The sequence below is a fragment of the Schistocerca americana genome, chromosome X (assembly GCF_021461395.2).
Source record: "Schistocerca americana isolate TAMUIC-IGC-003095 chromosome X, iqSchAmer2.1, whole genome shotgun sequence".
Taxonomy (NCBI): Eukaryota; Metazoa; Arthropoda; class Insecta; order Orthoptera; family Acrididae; genus Schistocerca; species Schistocerca americana.
This window is the reverse complement of record NC_060130.1, coordinates 782,146,979-782,163,156: the sequence shown is the minus strand read 5'-3', so window position 1 is coordinate 782,163,156 and position 16,178 is coordinate 782,146,979. Positions and strand designations below refer to the sequence as shown.

At 44.4% G+C, this 16,178-nt stretch overlaps 1 long non-coding RNA gene across 1 annotated transcript in view; it reads right to left on the bottom strand.

Annotated features, from left to right (window-relative positions):
• LOC124556647 overlaps window positions 1-16,178 on the bottom strand; it is a 167,519-nt gene that overhangs the window by 104,601 nt on the left and 46,740 nt on the right. The window contains exon 2 of the long non-coding RNA XR_006968639.1: window positions 506-594. This is a non-coding gene — a long non-coding RNA (uncharacterized LOC124556647). The remainder of the gene's footprint in view (window positions 1-505; window positions 595-16,178) is intronic.

Below are 16,178 nucleotides of genomic sequence, written 5' to 3'. Positions count from 1 at the left end.
ACGACGCAAAATGCAAAAACAGATCCTCCCTGTTGAGGTCTGAAGCTCAAAATCTTTGCTTAACACAGAGACTCCTTTAACAGGACACATATAGGAAAGACATGTCAACATAAACCAAGGATGTTTGGAATACTGTAAAATGTTCCAATCAGTAAATGCCCATCAAAACGTCGGATTTATTTTTGGCGGAAACACAGGCCAACTAATACCTCCTACCATTTTACATGGAAATAATTTTGCTGCAGCTGGGGTTCTAGTTTCAAGGTGATCTTTTCATCTTCTACACGGTTTAATTACAACCAATGACTATACCATCACTTTAGATCTCATGTGTTTTTCATACACCGTGTGTTTCTTAGTAATGACGTCGTCTATAAAGATGATAATGACCGTAATTCACTGCCAGTTCTGACCATACGTGGTTTGACAAACGTGTGACACACAAACGTTAAAGTGATATCAGCGTTCTCTTTCTGAGCTGTCCGAAGTTATTCTGTCAACGTACCACTGGGTTCCGGGAAGGTGCAGCAGTACGCACGAGCTGGCAGCATTAGACTTTGGCTTTCTGACGTACGTCCCGTCGCTCTCAGCTTCCTGTAACAGAAAATTCCATACCGCTATATTATTTGCTGCCCTTGAATTTTGTTAACACATACGATACTTTGTACTGCACTTGCGTTAAGTTTACCACATGGAATTACAGCCTAGGAATGTTAAGGGAGGTACAAGATATTTATGCTTAGTAAGCGTGACAGGATACTAATTGCAGTGTATCTGAGTAGTCAGCATCAGAAATTCAGTGATGAGGAAAATGGGAAAAATTCAAACCATCGTTCAATATGACTTACATAACTATTGTCTTAAGGGATGGGAAAGACCCACCGCGATTAAATAGCAATGTTAGAAAAGTGCTACATAAGCAAAGAAAGCTTTATCACAGACTTAAGAGAAGCCAAAACCTAGCGGACAAATAAAAGCTGAGCGAAACGAAAATGAGCATAAGGAGAGCAGTGTGAAACAAGTGTTCAATCAATGTGAAACAAAAATGCTGTCATCAACCAAACTAAGTAAAAACCCTAAGAGGTTTTGGTTTTATGTAAAATTAGAAAGCTTTTCGAAAACCACTATTCATTCACTCAGTGACCATACTGGCAACCAAACAGAAAATAACAGACAGAATGCCGAAATACTGAATTCGGTCTCCCGAAATTCCTTCATCGCGGAGATCGTAACACGGTCCCTCCTTTCAGTCATGCTACGAGCGTGGAAATGGCAGGTACTGAGATAGCCGACCGTGGAATAGAAAATCAACTACAATCACTTAGTAGTGGAAAGGCATTAGAGCGAGACGAAATACCTATAAGATTCTGCGAAAGAACTTGTTCCCCCTGTGGCAGCAGTTTATCGTAGATCGCTGGAGCAACGAAGGGTAACTAGCGAGTGGAAGGAAGCACAGGTCATTCCCGTTTTCGAGAAGGACCATAGGATAGATGCACATGATTATAGGCCTATATCGCTGATGTCAATCTATGTAGATTTATGGAACATGTTTTATGCTCAATAATTATGACGTTTTTCGAGAGCGAAAATCTTCTCTATAGAAACCAACATGGATTCCCAACACAGAGATCTTGCGTAACTCAGCTCGCTCTGTTCCTCCATGAGATCCATAGCACTGTAGGCCACGGCACTCAGGTTAATGCCGTGTTGCTGACTTCTGGAAGGCATTTGACACCGTCCCGCACTACCGGTTAGCCAAAAAAATACGAGCTTATCGAGTGTCGGACCAGATTTGCGACTGGATTCAAGTCTTTCTTGCAGATAGAACTCAACACATCGCCCTTAACAGAACAAAATCGACAGATGTATAGGCAATTTTCTAAATATTCCGAGGAAGTGTGATAGGATCGTTACTGTTTACAACGTTTGTAAATGATCTAGTAGAAACCTTCGGAAGCTCTTTAAGACTGTTCGCAGATGATTCGGTTGCCTATAACAAAGTAGCAACACCAGAAGACAGTGTCGATTTGCAGAATGATCTGCAGAGGACTGATGAATGGTGCAGACGCTAGCAGTTGACCCTGGACGTGAATAAATGTAACATATTGCGCATATATATGAAAGGAAATCGCTACTGTACAATTACACTATTGATGACGAACTGCTGGAAACAGCCTCTACCGTAAAATATCTATAAATAACTATCCAGAGGGACGATAAGTGAAATGACCACATAAAACAAACAGTAGGAAAAGGAGATGCGAGACTGAGATTCATAGGAAGAATCTTAAGGAAATGTGACTCGTCCACGAAGGAAGTGGCTTACAAAGCGCTTGTTCGACCGATTCTTGAGTATTGTTCATCAGTCTGGGATCCTTACCAAATACGACTGATAGAAGAGATAGAAATGGAAATGAGCGTGTGAAATTGTGGGCCGAGAGTCCCCCATTCGGGGAAGTTCAGTCACCGAGGGCAAGTACTTATTGCATTCGACGCCACATGGGCGATTTGCGCGTCGGAGATGGGGATGAAATGATAAGGACAAAACAACACCCAGTCCATGAGCGGAGAAAATCTCCGAATCAGCCGGGAATCGAAACCGGGCCCTTAGGATTGACATTCTGTCGCGCTGACCACTCAGCTACCGGGGGCGGACAGTCTAAAGTTGGTCTACATTTATAATGGTATATACATACGGCAGCCAAATAAGTGTCTATGAGTATGGGGTAACAAACAAAAACTGACTAGATGTGGAGCGTTAAAACGTAAATAACACTTTTGGACAAGTTATTAGGACACCTTTTCAGACGCTACGTCATTGCAGAAGCCAACATACTTTTTGATCGAATTGCTTTTTCTCTTTGTTTTATGAACGTTTCGGATATATGTGATCATTATCAGATACCTCTGTCTGGTGATGATCAAATAGATCAAAATCGACCATTAAATAAGGTAAAAGAAACTGCGATGAAAGATTGGGTTGCTGGGTACTTCAGTGTGATTACTCATTATCTCACTGGGTGACAAGGTCGATCTCTCTGTATCATTTATTGCACTATCTGTCGGTCTCTCTGAACGAGAGCCCGCATCTCGTGGTCGTGCGGTAGCGTTCTCGCTTCCCACGCCCGGGTTCCCGGGTTCGATTCCCGGCGGGGTCAGGGATTTTCTCTGCCTCGTGATGGCTGGGTGTTGTGTGATGTCCTTAGGTTAGTTAGGTTTAAGTAGTTCTAAGTTCTAGGAGACTGATGACCATAGATGTTAAGTCCCATAGTGCTCAGAGCCATTTGAACCATCTCTGAACGAGCGAAGTAATTAATAACCGTTTTACAAGCTGGCCAGTTTAGATCTTCTCATCTAACGTTTCATGAACTGTCTAAACTTTTTACTTCCCGTTTCCAAAATTGTGAAACGCAGCACGGCGGAAGATTTGGCTGCAGTGCGAATGCCGAAGGGTCACCCAGTCAAATTTCTAATACGTATTCAAGAGTTTCGTAAATATGTGCTAGCGTTTCTACGGAGAATTACGTTGAATAGCATTACAGTAGGTATCTTTGGATTCAAAATACGTGGAAAGTTATGCATTTATTTATAAATTAGTACTGAAGTCACTTGCTGTCGGAATCAGTACTAAAAAGAACGAGCGCTTCTATCGATAGAATGTACATTGCCCGACAAGAAAACTAAATCAGGCAGAAGGGGAGAAGGACGTGAGACATCCGAACAGGTCCCACAGATGTTCTACTGGGAACAGATCTGGATAACTTGCTGGCCATGGGAGTACATCAACAGCGCAGTCAGTTCACAGAGACGGGTCCCATACGTGGACGAGCACTGTACTGTTGAAAACTGGCACCACGATACTGTTGCATGAGATGTAACACCATGACGCAGGCAGTCCGTGATGGACCATTGTGCCATAAGAGTTCCCTTAATCACCACCACCCGCGACTTGAAGTCGTACCCAATGGTTCCCACGCCATGACGTGAGGAGTAACAACGTTGTGCCTGGCTCTAAGCACGATGAGACTTAACATCTGAGGTCATCAGTTCCCTAGCCTTAGAACTACTTAAACCTAACTAACCTAACGACATCACACACATCCACGCCCGAGGCAGGATTCGAATCTGCGACCGTAGCAGTAGCGCGGTTCCGTACTGAAGCGCCTAGAACCGCTCGGCCACAGCGGCCGGCCGTTGTGCCTCTCTGAAACACAGCTAGAATGAGACCTCTTCACATGTCGCCGACGATAGGTCATCCGGGGTCTTGTAGAACCACGATTCATCACTGAACACAACGCAACGTCATTCATCAGCTGCACTTGCTTCCCAGTCATGACACCACTTCAAAGCAGCCGTTTACGTTGTGTTGTTGACGACAGCTTACGTATGGGACGCTAAGTCCCTACTCCGGCTGCTGCTAGTCTCTGACCAATGGTGCGGTATGATGTAGAATACAGCAGTGAGTCCATTACTTGTTCTGGGATGGAAGGCACAGATGCGAAGGGTTACGAAGTGTTTGGTGGGAGGATGTGGTAGACCGGAACCTTGACGAGAAGTATGCCTTCCCTGAACGTTCCCGTGCAGTCCATCGGGGCACTGTCACTGCCCCACATATTGCACGATTCGACCAGCCGACAAAATGGAGATACAGAATGAGACTCTTGTCGGATGACGATAATGCTGCCTCACACGAGTATGCGGCATATCCATGTCACTCACTGTGATCACTCAATATCTTACACTGTTCACGGACTATATATACACTACCAGATCTGGTACCAACACTTCACACGAACAAAATTAATGTACTTCTCTAATGGCCGTTCTACCTGTCGCAGAGAATTGCAGCAGCTCTGATCATTTACATACCCACCGGTGATGTATACATGTAGGAACTTACATTGAAATCTGCCCATGTCTTCTAGGCACTGTATAACCCTTTGCCAACGGCCTTGCCGCAATGGTAACACCGGTTCCCGTCAGATGACCGATGTTAAGCGCTGTTGGGCTTGGCTTGCGCTTGGATGTGTCACCGTCTGGGTCTGCCGAGTGTTGTTGGCAACCGGGGCGCACTCAGCCCTTGCGAGGCCAATTGAGAAGTAGCGACACCATCACGAAAACTGACAACACCCGGGAGAGCGGTGTGCCGACTACATGCCCCTCAGTATCTGCATCTGGTGACGCCTAAGAGCTGAGGATGACACGGTTGCCAGTCGGTACCGTTGGGGCTTCACGGAATGGTCGGACAGTGTTTGTTTTATATAATGCTTAAACATAAAAAGTCTCATCGTTCAGAGGAAATGAGAATTTCTTACCGGCCTTGTGTCATAGCCACATGCCTTGTTATAGTTGTGCGCCTGATAGGCAACGAAAACAAGGTTGAAGATGATCGCGCTAGTCAGCATTCTTGTAAAATATATATCCAATAACCTCATCTTCAGTAGTATGTTACAAAGGAAGAAAACTGACCCGTCTTCATTTTCATGGTCAGGGTAACGCTGTCGATGCGAAAAATGCCGATTTACTTCTACCTAATTGGTTGGACGGTAAAATTCACATCCCCAAGAAAAGTAAGCCCACGTTGAGTGATACTGGAGCATTCCGAGAAAAGTAATTATTTAGAAATAGTCCCTTGTACTTACGACTCTCTTAATGACATCCACATCGCCTAGCGACAGTGAAGCTGAATTAGATGCCATAATTTCGTATATAATTATCTATGAGTGAGTATTTCGCGCGTTGTTTTAATTAGTACATGAGAAGCGTCCAGTTCTCAACGCTTCGGAGAGATTTTGGGTCATACACAGAGGAAAATTACTGGCTAAATGGAACACAGCAAGTGTAACGCAAACGGTGCTTCACCTTTGTAACAGAGAACGTAAAGGTTGTGTACATATGTTCTTTTTGTGGCGAAGAATACGTTCTCTACAACCACCTCGAGTTATGGGATGAAAAGGTAAATAGAATTCGGCAGGTTATGTAGTAGCAGAGCCGGTTAGTCCCGGCGGAGGTTCGAGTCCTCCCTCGGGCATGGCTGTGTGTGTTTGTCCTTAGGATAATTTAGGTTAAGTAGTGTGTAAGCTTAGGGACTGACGACCTTAGCAGTTAAGTCCCATACGATTTCACACACATTTGAACATTTTTTTGTAGTAGGAGCGGCTGAGGGTTATGTACATAAACGGAGTGTACGAGCGTGTCCACCAGCCAGCAGTATTATTTACGTTATTTTCAATCGATTTCGAACTGTTTCTTTACGAAAATCGCGTTGATTCCTTACTTATGAAGTACAGTATTTCACTCATGATGAAACCAAGATACCCGACTCGTGTAAATCTACTTTCTTCGAACTACAGATAGACATTAATCTGGCATTCACGGTTGGTATGATAAAAATTATTGCACCAACTGTGTAGATATTTATCGCCGAAGATGTTGGCAGACATTGTAGGCATCGAGATTACCGAAAGTCACCTAGTGATGTGTTCGACGACAGCCGTGCAGTTGCGAAACAATAACACAGCTACACTGTGAGCTTTAGCGGCAACTGGTGACACAGCTCTATCACCCCTCAGCGAACTATCGATCTGCTCAACCAGCAAAGAAGGGAACCAACCCAGCGCAGTTACTGACAACTAGAAGTCGAACAACATGGTGTTCCAAAAAGACGAACGCCTATCATTTCTATATGCGTTAACGAAAATTTGAAGTTTTACGAATGTGTGAACTGTTATTATAATTTCAAAACGCCAACGATATGTTCGGCATACTGTCCTATGCTCTAGCGATCAATAAATGAAATGACGCTGAGGTGCGCATTCTCGAGCTAGATAATATTGCAGTTTTTGTTGTACATGGGCCATCAAAGTGATTTCCTATTTTTGCAGTAAAACGATTCCACCATTTTAACAACTTACCAGGTCACACAGTTCCATCACTTCTCTTTACACATTACTCAAATGGATCAAATGGCTCTGAGCACTATGGGACTTAACTGCTAAGGTCATCAGTCCCCTAGAACTTAGAACACACATCCATGCCCGAGGCAGGATTCGAACCTGCGACAGTAGCGGTCGCGCGGTTCCAGACTGCAGCGCGTAGAACCGCTTGGCCACCCCGGCCGGCTTACACATTACTCCCTGTTTTTAAGAGTACATGTGATTTTAATATAAACATTGACATGGGCAGTGGTAGTTATTTCTTTATACTTACAGACTATTTCCTAGGTTACTACGATTTGTCATATCAATTCTGCTACCATTAACTTCGTTGTAAACAATACAGCTAACTCTATTTTTATGGTACGAAATGTTTTCCTTCAACACAAGAGCACTGAAACGGATGCTAGTAGGTACAGAAGCGTGTAGATGTATTAAAGTTACCGGTCTAAAGCGAAATTCTAGTTAGGTTTCCAGGTATGTGAGCTGATCATAGACTTTTTAAGTAACAGAAAACAGTATCTTGCCTTCAACGGCGAGTGTTCATCAGAGACAAGGGTATCGTCAGGAGTGCCCCAGGGAAGTGTGAAAGGGCCGCTGTTATTTTCTATATACATAAATGATCTGTCGAACAGGATAAGAAGCAGTCTGCAGCTGTTTGCTGATGATGCTGTGGTGTATAGGAAAGTGACGTCGTTCAGTAACTGTAGGAGGATGTAAGATGATTTAGACAAAACTTCTAGTTGGTGCGATGAATGACAGTTAGCTCTAAATATAGAGAAATGTAAGTTAATGTAGATGAGTAGGAAAAAAACCTCACAGTTATCGAATACAGTATTAATAGTGTGCTGTCTGACACAGTCAAGTCTATAAAATATATGCGCGTAACGTTGCAAAGCATTATGAAATGGAATGAGTCTGTAAGGATTGTAGTAGGGAAGGGGAATGGTAGACTTCGGTTTATTGGGAGAATTTTAGGAAAGTGTGGTTCATATATAAATATAAGCGCGTATTAGACACTAGTGCGACCCATTTTTGAGTACTGTTTGAGTGTTTGGAATCCGCACCAGGTCGGATTAAAGGAAAACATCGAAGCAATTCAGAACCGGTAGTTTCGAACAACACGCAAGCGTTACGGAGATGGTTCAGGAACTCAAATGGGAATCACTGGAGGGGATGGGACGTTCTTTTCGAGGAGCACTATTGAGAAAATTTATAGAAGCGAAATTGAGGCTGACTGCAGAAAGATTCTACTGTCAAAAATGTTCAAAGGTGTGTGAATTCCTAAGGGACCAAACTGCTTAGGTCATCGGCCCCTAGACTTACACACTACTTAAACTAACTTAAACTAAGTTATGCTAAGAACAACACACACACACACACACACACACACACACACACACACACACATATGCCCGAGGGAGGACTCGAACCTCCGGCGGAAGGGGCATGCTACTGTCGCAACCGTACATTTCGTGTAAGGACCATGAAGAGAAGATCAGAGAGATTGGGTCTGTATAGTGTCATGTAGACAGTAGTTTGTGGCCGAGCGGTTCTAGGCGCTTCGATCCGGAACCGCGCTGCTGCTACGGTTTCAAGTTCGAATCCTGCCTCAGGCATGGATGTGTGTGATATCCTTAGGTTAGTTAGGTTTAAGTAGTTCTAAGTCTAGGGGACTGATGACCTCAGATGTTAAGTCTAATAGTGTTTAGAGCCATTTTTAGAAAGTAGTTTTTCCCTCTCCCTATTTGCGAGTGGGACAGAAAAGGAAATGATTTTGCAGTGGCACAGGGTAACCTCCGCCACACACTGTAAGTGGTTTGCGGAGTATGTATGTAGATTTAAATGGAGTTGAATATAGCTAATAAAAGCTAAAATTAAATCTCACTTACGTCACTCCAACAATCAGTTTATAGGCATGAGTCGAGGGAGAATGGAGACAGCGTCCTTGCATACCCATCTGACACCGTCACACAACAGCCTAGAAAGTGTACGTCTAGGTTCTCAAAGAATAGTGTTTTGGAGCCATTAAAGTTGTATGTTGCTATATGAAAACGTGCAGAGTTGACTAGCTTGGGGCTCTACATGGTACGCACATTATATCATTGCTCATTGACGTCAGCAGATTTGTCGGCTTTAAATCTCATTAGACCGAGCGAGGTGGCGCAGTGTTTAGCACACTGGGCTCGCATTCGGGAGGCTGACGGTTCAATCCCGCGTCTGGCCATCCTGATTTAGGTTTTCCGTGATTTCCCTAAATCACTGCAGGCAAAAGCCCTAATCCGATGAGACCCATGACCTCGCTGTCTGGTCTCCTTCCCCACAATACCACAAGCCAACCCAAATCGCATTAGAAAAATGGCAGGCCTGTCACCACTGAACACACGTCATATTCGTTCAGTTCGGCAATGACTGGTGGAACAGAGACGCACATAATACCTAGTCCAGTAAAGATATTCCATGGAAACTCTCGTTCTGGAGGCTGGTCTCCTTCCCCACAACAACCCAAGTCAACCCAAATCTCATTAGAAAAATGGCAGGACTGTCACCATTGAACACACGCCAAATTCGTTCAGTTCAAGTCGGCACCACTGGCATCCTATTTGACTTTCGCTAACCAAATACATCATCATTTCCTTTTGCCCTTTGTCCCACATCAACGCGGGGTCGGCCCTGTTACTATGAATTTGGCGAAGTTTGTGTCAGAGGGTGGCTGTATGCCCTTCCTGTACCACCCTGTACCCCCTGGGACGGAATTAGTGTACCCCAGTCGTTTGCATCTAGTGTAAGCTATGAAATAGTGCAAATGTTTTCAAATATCTGCGAGTCCTGTAATTGAGACGGGACATGGGGACCAGCCCGGTATGCACCTAGTGAGATGAGGAAAACCGCCGAAAAACCACATCCAGGCTGGCCGGCATACTGACCCTCGTCGTTAATCCGCCGGGCGTATTCGATCCGGGGCCGGCGCGCCTACCCGAGTACAGGAAGCAGCGCATTAGCGCTCTCGGCTAACCTGGCGGGTCAAGCTAACAAAATACATGAAGGACAAAATTAACCACCTCGTATATCGTAATTTGCAGAGCGTGCGTTTCCGAGGAAGTGACATACAGTGTATGGACAAAAATATGGAAAAACCAAAAACACGACGCATTACCATGCTTAATACGACGTGCTCGTAAAATACCATCGAATTCCAAACAGCTGCCAGTCATCTCGGAATGGATAAATACAGGCCCTGCATGATTTTTAAGGGAATCTTATACCACTCTTCGAGCAAAATGATGGCAAGTGCAGGTGGGAGGCGTTTACGCACCCTTCTCTCTAAAGTAGACCACAAAGACTCAAAAATATTGAAATCTGATGACTGTGGGGGCCAGGGGAGATGCGACAATTCATCCCCGTGCTCACAGAACCAGTCCTGGGTGATGCGGGTTGTTTGAACGGGGGTCCTGTCGTCTCAGAACAGAATCACAAATGGGAACGAGCATTGTGCCATGGGATGGTACTGATCAGCCAAAATGGTCACATAACTCTTGGCAGCAACGCGACCTTGCAGAATACCCAAGAGGCACATTGAATACCACGATACGACCGCCCAAATCGTCACCAAACCCCCGCCACGTTTCACTCTTGGGACGTAAACTAGGCCAGAAGTTGGAAACAGTATGAAATAAGACTCATCCTACCAAATGACTTTCTTCCATTGCTCCATAGTCCAGATTTTATGGCTTCAGCACCACGTTTTCCTGTTACGGCTATTTGCATCACTGATGAATAGTTTTGGAATTCCAGTTCGCCCTGCTGTTTTTGCTTATCTTGAAACGACAAACACTTTGGATACCCTGGCTACGGAAGCATTCACTATACGAGCACCCTACAATTTGCCGACGTTCGATTTCACTTAGCTCCAACCTAAAGCACACACTGTTGTGACCACGACTGACACTCGCAACGTATTGATGACATTGCGTAAGTGCCGTTATACAACACAGGTACCTGCAGGCTTGTGTAGCATCTGGGCTTATGTTCAAGCATGCATTTGTCGCAGTATTACCATATTTTTGTCCAGCCCCTCTAAGTCTAACCTCAGCTTAAGACCACGTGCTAGATTAACCACTGATGACAGCTGTATCTGCAGACAGCGTTGTTTTCAGCAGTTTTCCCCTTTCCCTAGCCGACCGCTGTGGCCGAGGGGTTCTAGGCGATTCAGTCCGGAACCGCGCTGCTTCTACGGTCGCAGGTTCGAATCCTGCCTCGGGCATGGATGTGTGTAATGTCCTTAGGTTAGTTAGGTTTAAGTAGGACATCATCGGACTACACCAAAGTCTTCCACAAACGTCATTAACAGGCACGGTATTCACCGACCAAGTGCAAGAGGCACGGAACTGCACCTAACAGACTACATCCGGCACCTGTAAAACGCAATGCATACATTAGTACGTTTGCATGCTTGCATTCAACATTCCGGCGGTTACACCTGTTATTAATGCACCAGCATTTCACATTTGGAATGGCTTACCTCGCGCGTACATTAACCTGTGACATTGTAGTGTTAATCACTTACAAGGGAACCTTCCCATCGCACCCCCCTCAGATTTAGTTATAAGTTGGCACAGTGTATAGGCCTTGAAAAACTGAACACAGATCAATCGAGAAAACAGGAAGTTGTGTGGAACTATGAAAAAATAAGCAAAATATACAAACTGAGTAGTCCATGGGCAAGATAGGCAACATCAAGGACAATTTGAGCTCAGGAGCGCTGTGGTCCAGCGGTTAGCGTGAGCAGCTGGGAAACGAAAGGTCCTTGGTTCAAGTCTTCCCTCGAGTGAAAAGTTTAATTTTTTATATAATCAACTTCACTCTCCAAAATTCCAGGACATGTTCAGATTTACTTGGACATATGCAGGATTTGACGGTCTACACAGGGAAAAATTTGAAAACGTTAAAAACGTATGTTTTGACAGAGCACAGGGAAAACTATGCGACTGTTGCATTCATTTGTTGTAGTTAATGTGACAAACTCTTATGTTTTCATCACTTTTTTGGAAGTGATTATCACATCGACAAGAAAATCTAAATCGGGCAAGGTAGAAGAATCTGTTTACCCATTCGCCAAGTGTACAAGTTAGGTGGGTCGACAACATATTCCTGTCATGTGACGCACATGCCGTCACCAGTGTCGTATAGAATGTATCAGACGTGTTTTCCTATGGAGGAAACGGTTGACCTATGACATTGCGATACAGTGTTTTCGGTTCCCATTGGAGAGGCACGTCCTTTCTTCTACTAATCGCACGGTTTTGCTGTGCGGTCGCAAATCACGGACACTAAACTTATTACAGTGAACAGAGACATCAATGAATGAAAAGACAGATCATAACTTTGCGTAAATAAAGAAAATGAACTTTTCACTCGAGGGAAGACTTGAACCTTTTTTTTAACGTATATAGACTTTTATTTAAAAAAATAACAATTTTCGTTTTATAAATTCAGTTTGCGTTTTACTTGTAAAGACGAGACAATCCATTCTTTGCTTTTATTTTTCTGTTACTAAAATGGTTCAAATGGCTCTGAGCACTATGGGACTTAACAGCTGTGATCATCAGTCCCCTAGAACTTAGAACTACTTAAACCTAACTAACCTAAGGACATCACACACATCCATGCCCGAGGCAGGATTCGAACCTGCGGTCGTAGCAGTCGCGCGGTTCCGGACTGCGCGCCTAGAACTGCGAGGCCACCGCGGCCGGCTTTCTGTTACTGTCCAGGTAATTATTTCATTTGGTACTTTTTTTTTAAATATTTTTCGAGAGTCTGTCAGTCTGAGTTCGTTAGTGGTTTCTTGCACTGTTTATTGTTGCAGTTTAGCTTTTTTTGAGTCTTTGTACACTACATTTGTACATGTGGCAGAAGGAGTTTGGAATAAGCATTGATTGTACAATCTAGTTATTTACACAGAATAATTAATAAGTAAAAGTTATTTTAGGGAAATTTTACTTATTACTAGTTGTGTTATTATAATATATATATATATATATATATATATACAGGGTGTTTCAAAAATGACCGGTATATTTGAAACGGCAATAAAAACTAAACGAGCAGCGATAGAAATACACCGTTTGTTGCAATATGCTTGGGACAACAGTACATTTTCAGGCAGACAAACTTTCGAAATTACAGTAGTTACAATTTTCAACAACAGATGGCGCTGCGGTCTGGGAAACTCTATAGTACGATATTTTCCACATATCCACCATGCGTAGCAATAATATGGCGTAGTCTCTGAATGAAATTACCCGAAACCTTTGACAACGTGTCTGGCGGAATGGCTTCACATGCAGATGAGATGTACTGCTTCAGCTGTTCAATTGTTTCTGGATTCTGGCGGTACACCTGGTCTTTCAAGTGTCCCCACAGAAAGAAGTCACAGGGGTTCATGTCTGGCGAATAGGGAGGCCAATCCACGCCGCCTCCTGTATGTTTCCGATAGCCCAAAGCAATCACACGATCATCGAAATATTCATTCAGGAAATTAAAGACGTTGGCCGTGTGATGTGGCCGGGCACCATCTTGCATAAACCACGAGGTGTTCGCAGTGTCGTCTAAGGCAGTTTGTACCGCCACAAATTCACGAAGAATGTCCAGATAGCGTGATGCAGTAATCGTTTCGGATCTGAAAAATGGGCCAATGATTCCTTTGGAAGAAATGGCGGCCCAGACCAGTACTTTTTGAGGATGCAGGGACGATGGGACTGCAACATGGGGCTTTTCGGTTCCCCATATGCGCCAGTTCTGTTTATTGACGAAGCCGTCCAGGTAAAAATAAGCTTCGTCAGTAAACCAAATGCTGCCCACATGCATATCGCCGTCATCAACCCTGTGCACTATATCGTTAGCGAATGTCTCTCGTGCAGCAATGGTAGCGGCGCTGAGGGGCTGCCGCGTTTGAATTTTGTATGGATAGAGGTGTAAACTCTGGCGCATGAGACGATACGTGGACGTTGGCGTCATTTGGACCGCAGCTGCAACACGGCGAACGGAAACCCGAGGCCGCTGTTGGATCACCTGCTGCACTAGCTGCGCGTTGCCCTCTGTGGTTGCCGTACGCGGTCGCCCTACCTTTCCAGCACGTTCATCCGTCACGTTCCCAGTCCGTTGAAATTTGTCAAACAGATCCTTTATTGTATCGCTTTTCGGTCCTTTGGTTACATTAAACCTCCGTTGAAACTTCGTCTTGTTGCAACAACACTGTGTTCTGGGCGATGGAATTCCAACACCAGAAAAATCCTCTGTTCTAAGGAATAAACCATGTTGTCTACAGCACACTTGCACGTTGTGAACAGCACACGCTTACAGCAAAAAGACGACGTACAGAATGGCGCACCCACAGACTGCATTGTCTTTTATATCTTTCACATCACTTGCAGCGCCATCTGTTGTTGAAAATTGTAACTACTGTAATTTCGAAAGTTTGTCCGCCTGAAAATGTACTGTTGTCCCAAGCATATTGCAACAAACGGTGTATTTCTATCGCTGCTCGTTTAGTTTTTATTTCCGTTTCAAATATACCGGTCATTTTTGAAACACCCTGCATATTGGGTTGTGGATGTGCTCTATTCACTTTAAAATAATGTTGAATTATTACTATCTTCTTATTAAATCTTGTGTTAGAAAACAAAGGGGGAGGCAATTTACGTTGGGTCTTGAAAACGAGACCTTAGTGGGACATGCACTAGGCGTGAAACCAGTTTGACAGAAATATTAACGAGTGTATCAATTGCCAGCTGTTGTTTGATGAGTAAAGTGGTATCCAAAGGGGAAACACTCATGAAAAACTATCTTAACATATTAAACAATCCATGACAAAAGAAAAGGACATTACCATTTTAGCGAATTATTAAACCTATTTTTTTTTATTTTTTTATTTTTTCAGATTGAGCAAAGAGAAATACACTGGGCCTCTCGTTCCACAGCTACTCACGCTAACCACGGGACCACGGCGCTCCTATCTTGCCCACGGACTACTCAGTTTGCATATTTTGCTTATTTTTTTCATAGTTCCACACAACTTCTTCCTGTTTTCTCGACTGATCTGTGTTCAGTTTTTCAAGGCCTATCCACTGTGCCAACTTATAACTAAATCTGAGGGGGGTGCGGTGGGGAGGTTCCCTTGTTAGAAATGTTACCTAGACAAAAGTATTCCCGAAATTTCATTACTTTACATTCACAATTTTTTTTCGTCAGTGACGTGATTGTGATAAATTTCGAATGCGCCGTTGCCTTGATACAGTTTGCTGTCATAATAAGTAACTTTATAGTACGAACACAATGAAATACTACGGAATCTACGAGTAATATAGCGTCCGACTGCTGTCGAGTTTCGTGGCCTCACGGAGCTGCAACGACGTCACTAACGTTAGCGAATCGGCAAACGCAATCCGTCGTCATTGTCGAGACGCAGTATACAGAGTGTAACGGCAGAGGGAAGCTGGTGGAGATGGAGGCGCAGCTTTTGTGCGGCGGCGCGGCAGCTGCGCGCGGCAGGTGGACGGCGGCGGCTGCCGGAAGCGCGGGCAGTGGGCACACTGGCACACGCGGCCGCGCGGCCACCGGAACCGCCGGAACTGCGCCAGCGCACCGCCGTCGCCGGCCTCGCCGCAAATTAACGCTGCTGCCGGGGTCTACGACACCGACACCCGCTCTGCTCTCATTCATCACACCTACGTGGAGAACTGCAGTCGGACTCAGCTGAAGAGCAGTTTATTCAGGTCTCTAGTAACCACACACGGGTGCACGCAGGTACCCAGAGGGGGCAAGGAAGGGCAGTAGTTAACCGCGCCACCCCCCCCCCCCCCTTTCCCCGTCCCACCAATTCCTCAATAAAAGCAAAAAATCTTCGCCATCGGAACTCTCATCCTGCACAGACAGACACACAAACGTGTCAATTCAGTATCGAAATTGTTCATGCTTGTAACCATTCTGGAGTAGACAACATTCCATTAGAACTACTGACCGCCTTGGGAGAGCCAGTCCTGACGAAGCTCTACCATCTGGTGAACAAGATATATGAGACAGGCGAATACCCTCAGACTTCAAGAAGAATATAATAATTCCAATCCCAAAGAAAGCAGGTGTTGACAGATGCGAAAACTACCGAACTATCATTTTAATAAGTCACGGCTGCAAAATACTAACGCGAATTCTTTACAGACGAATGGAAAAACTAGTAGAAACCAA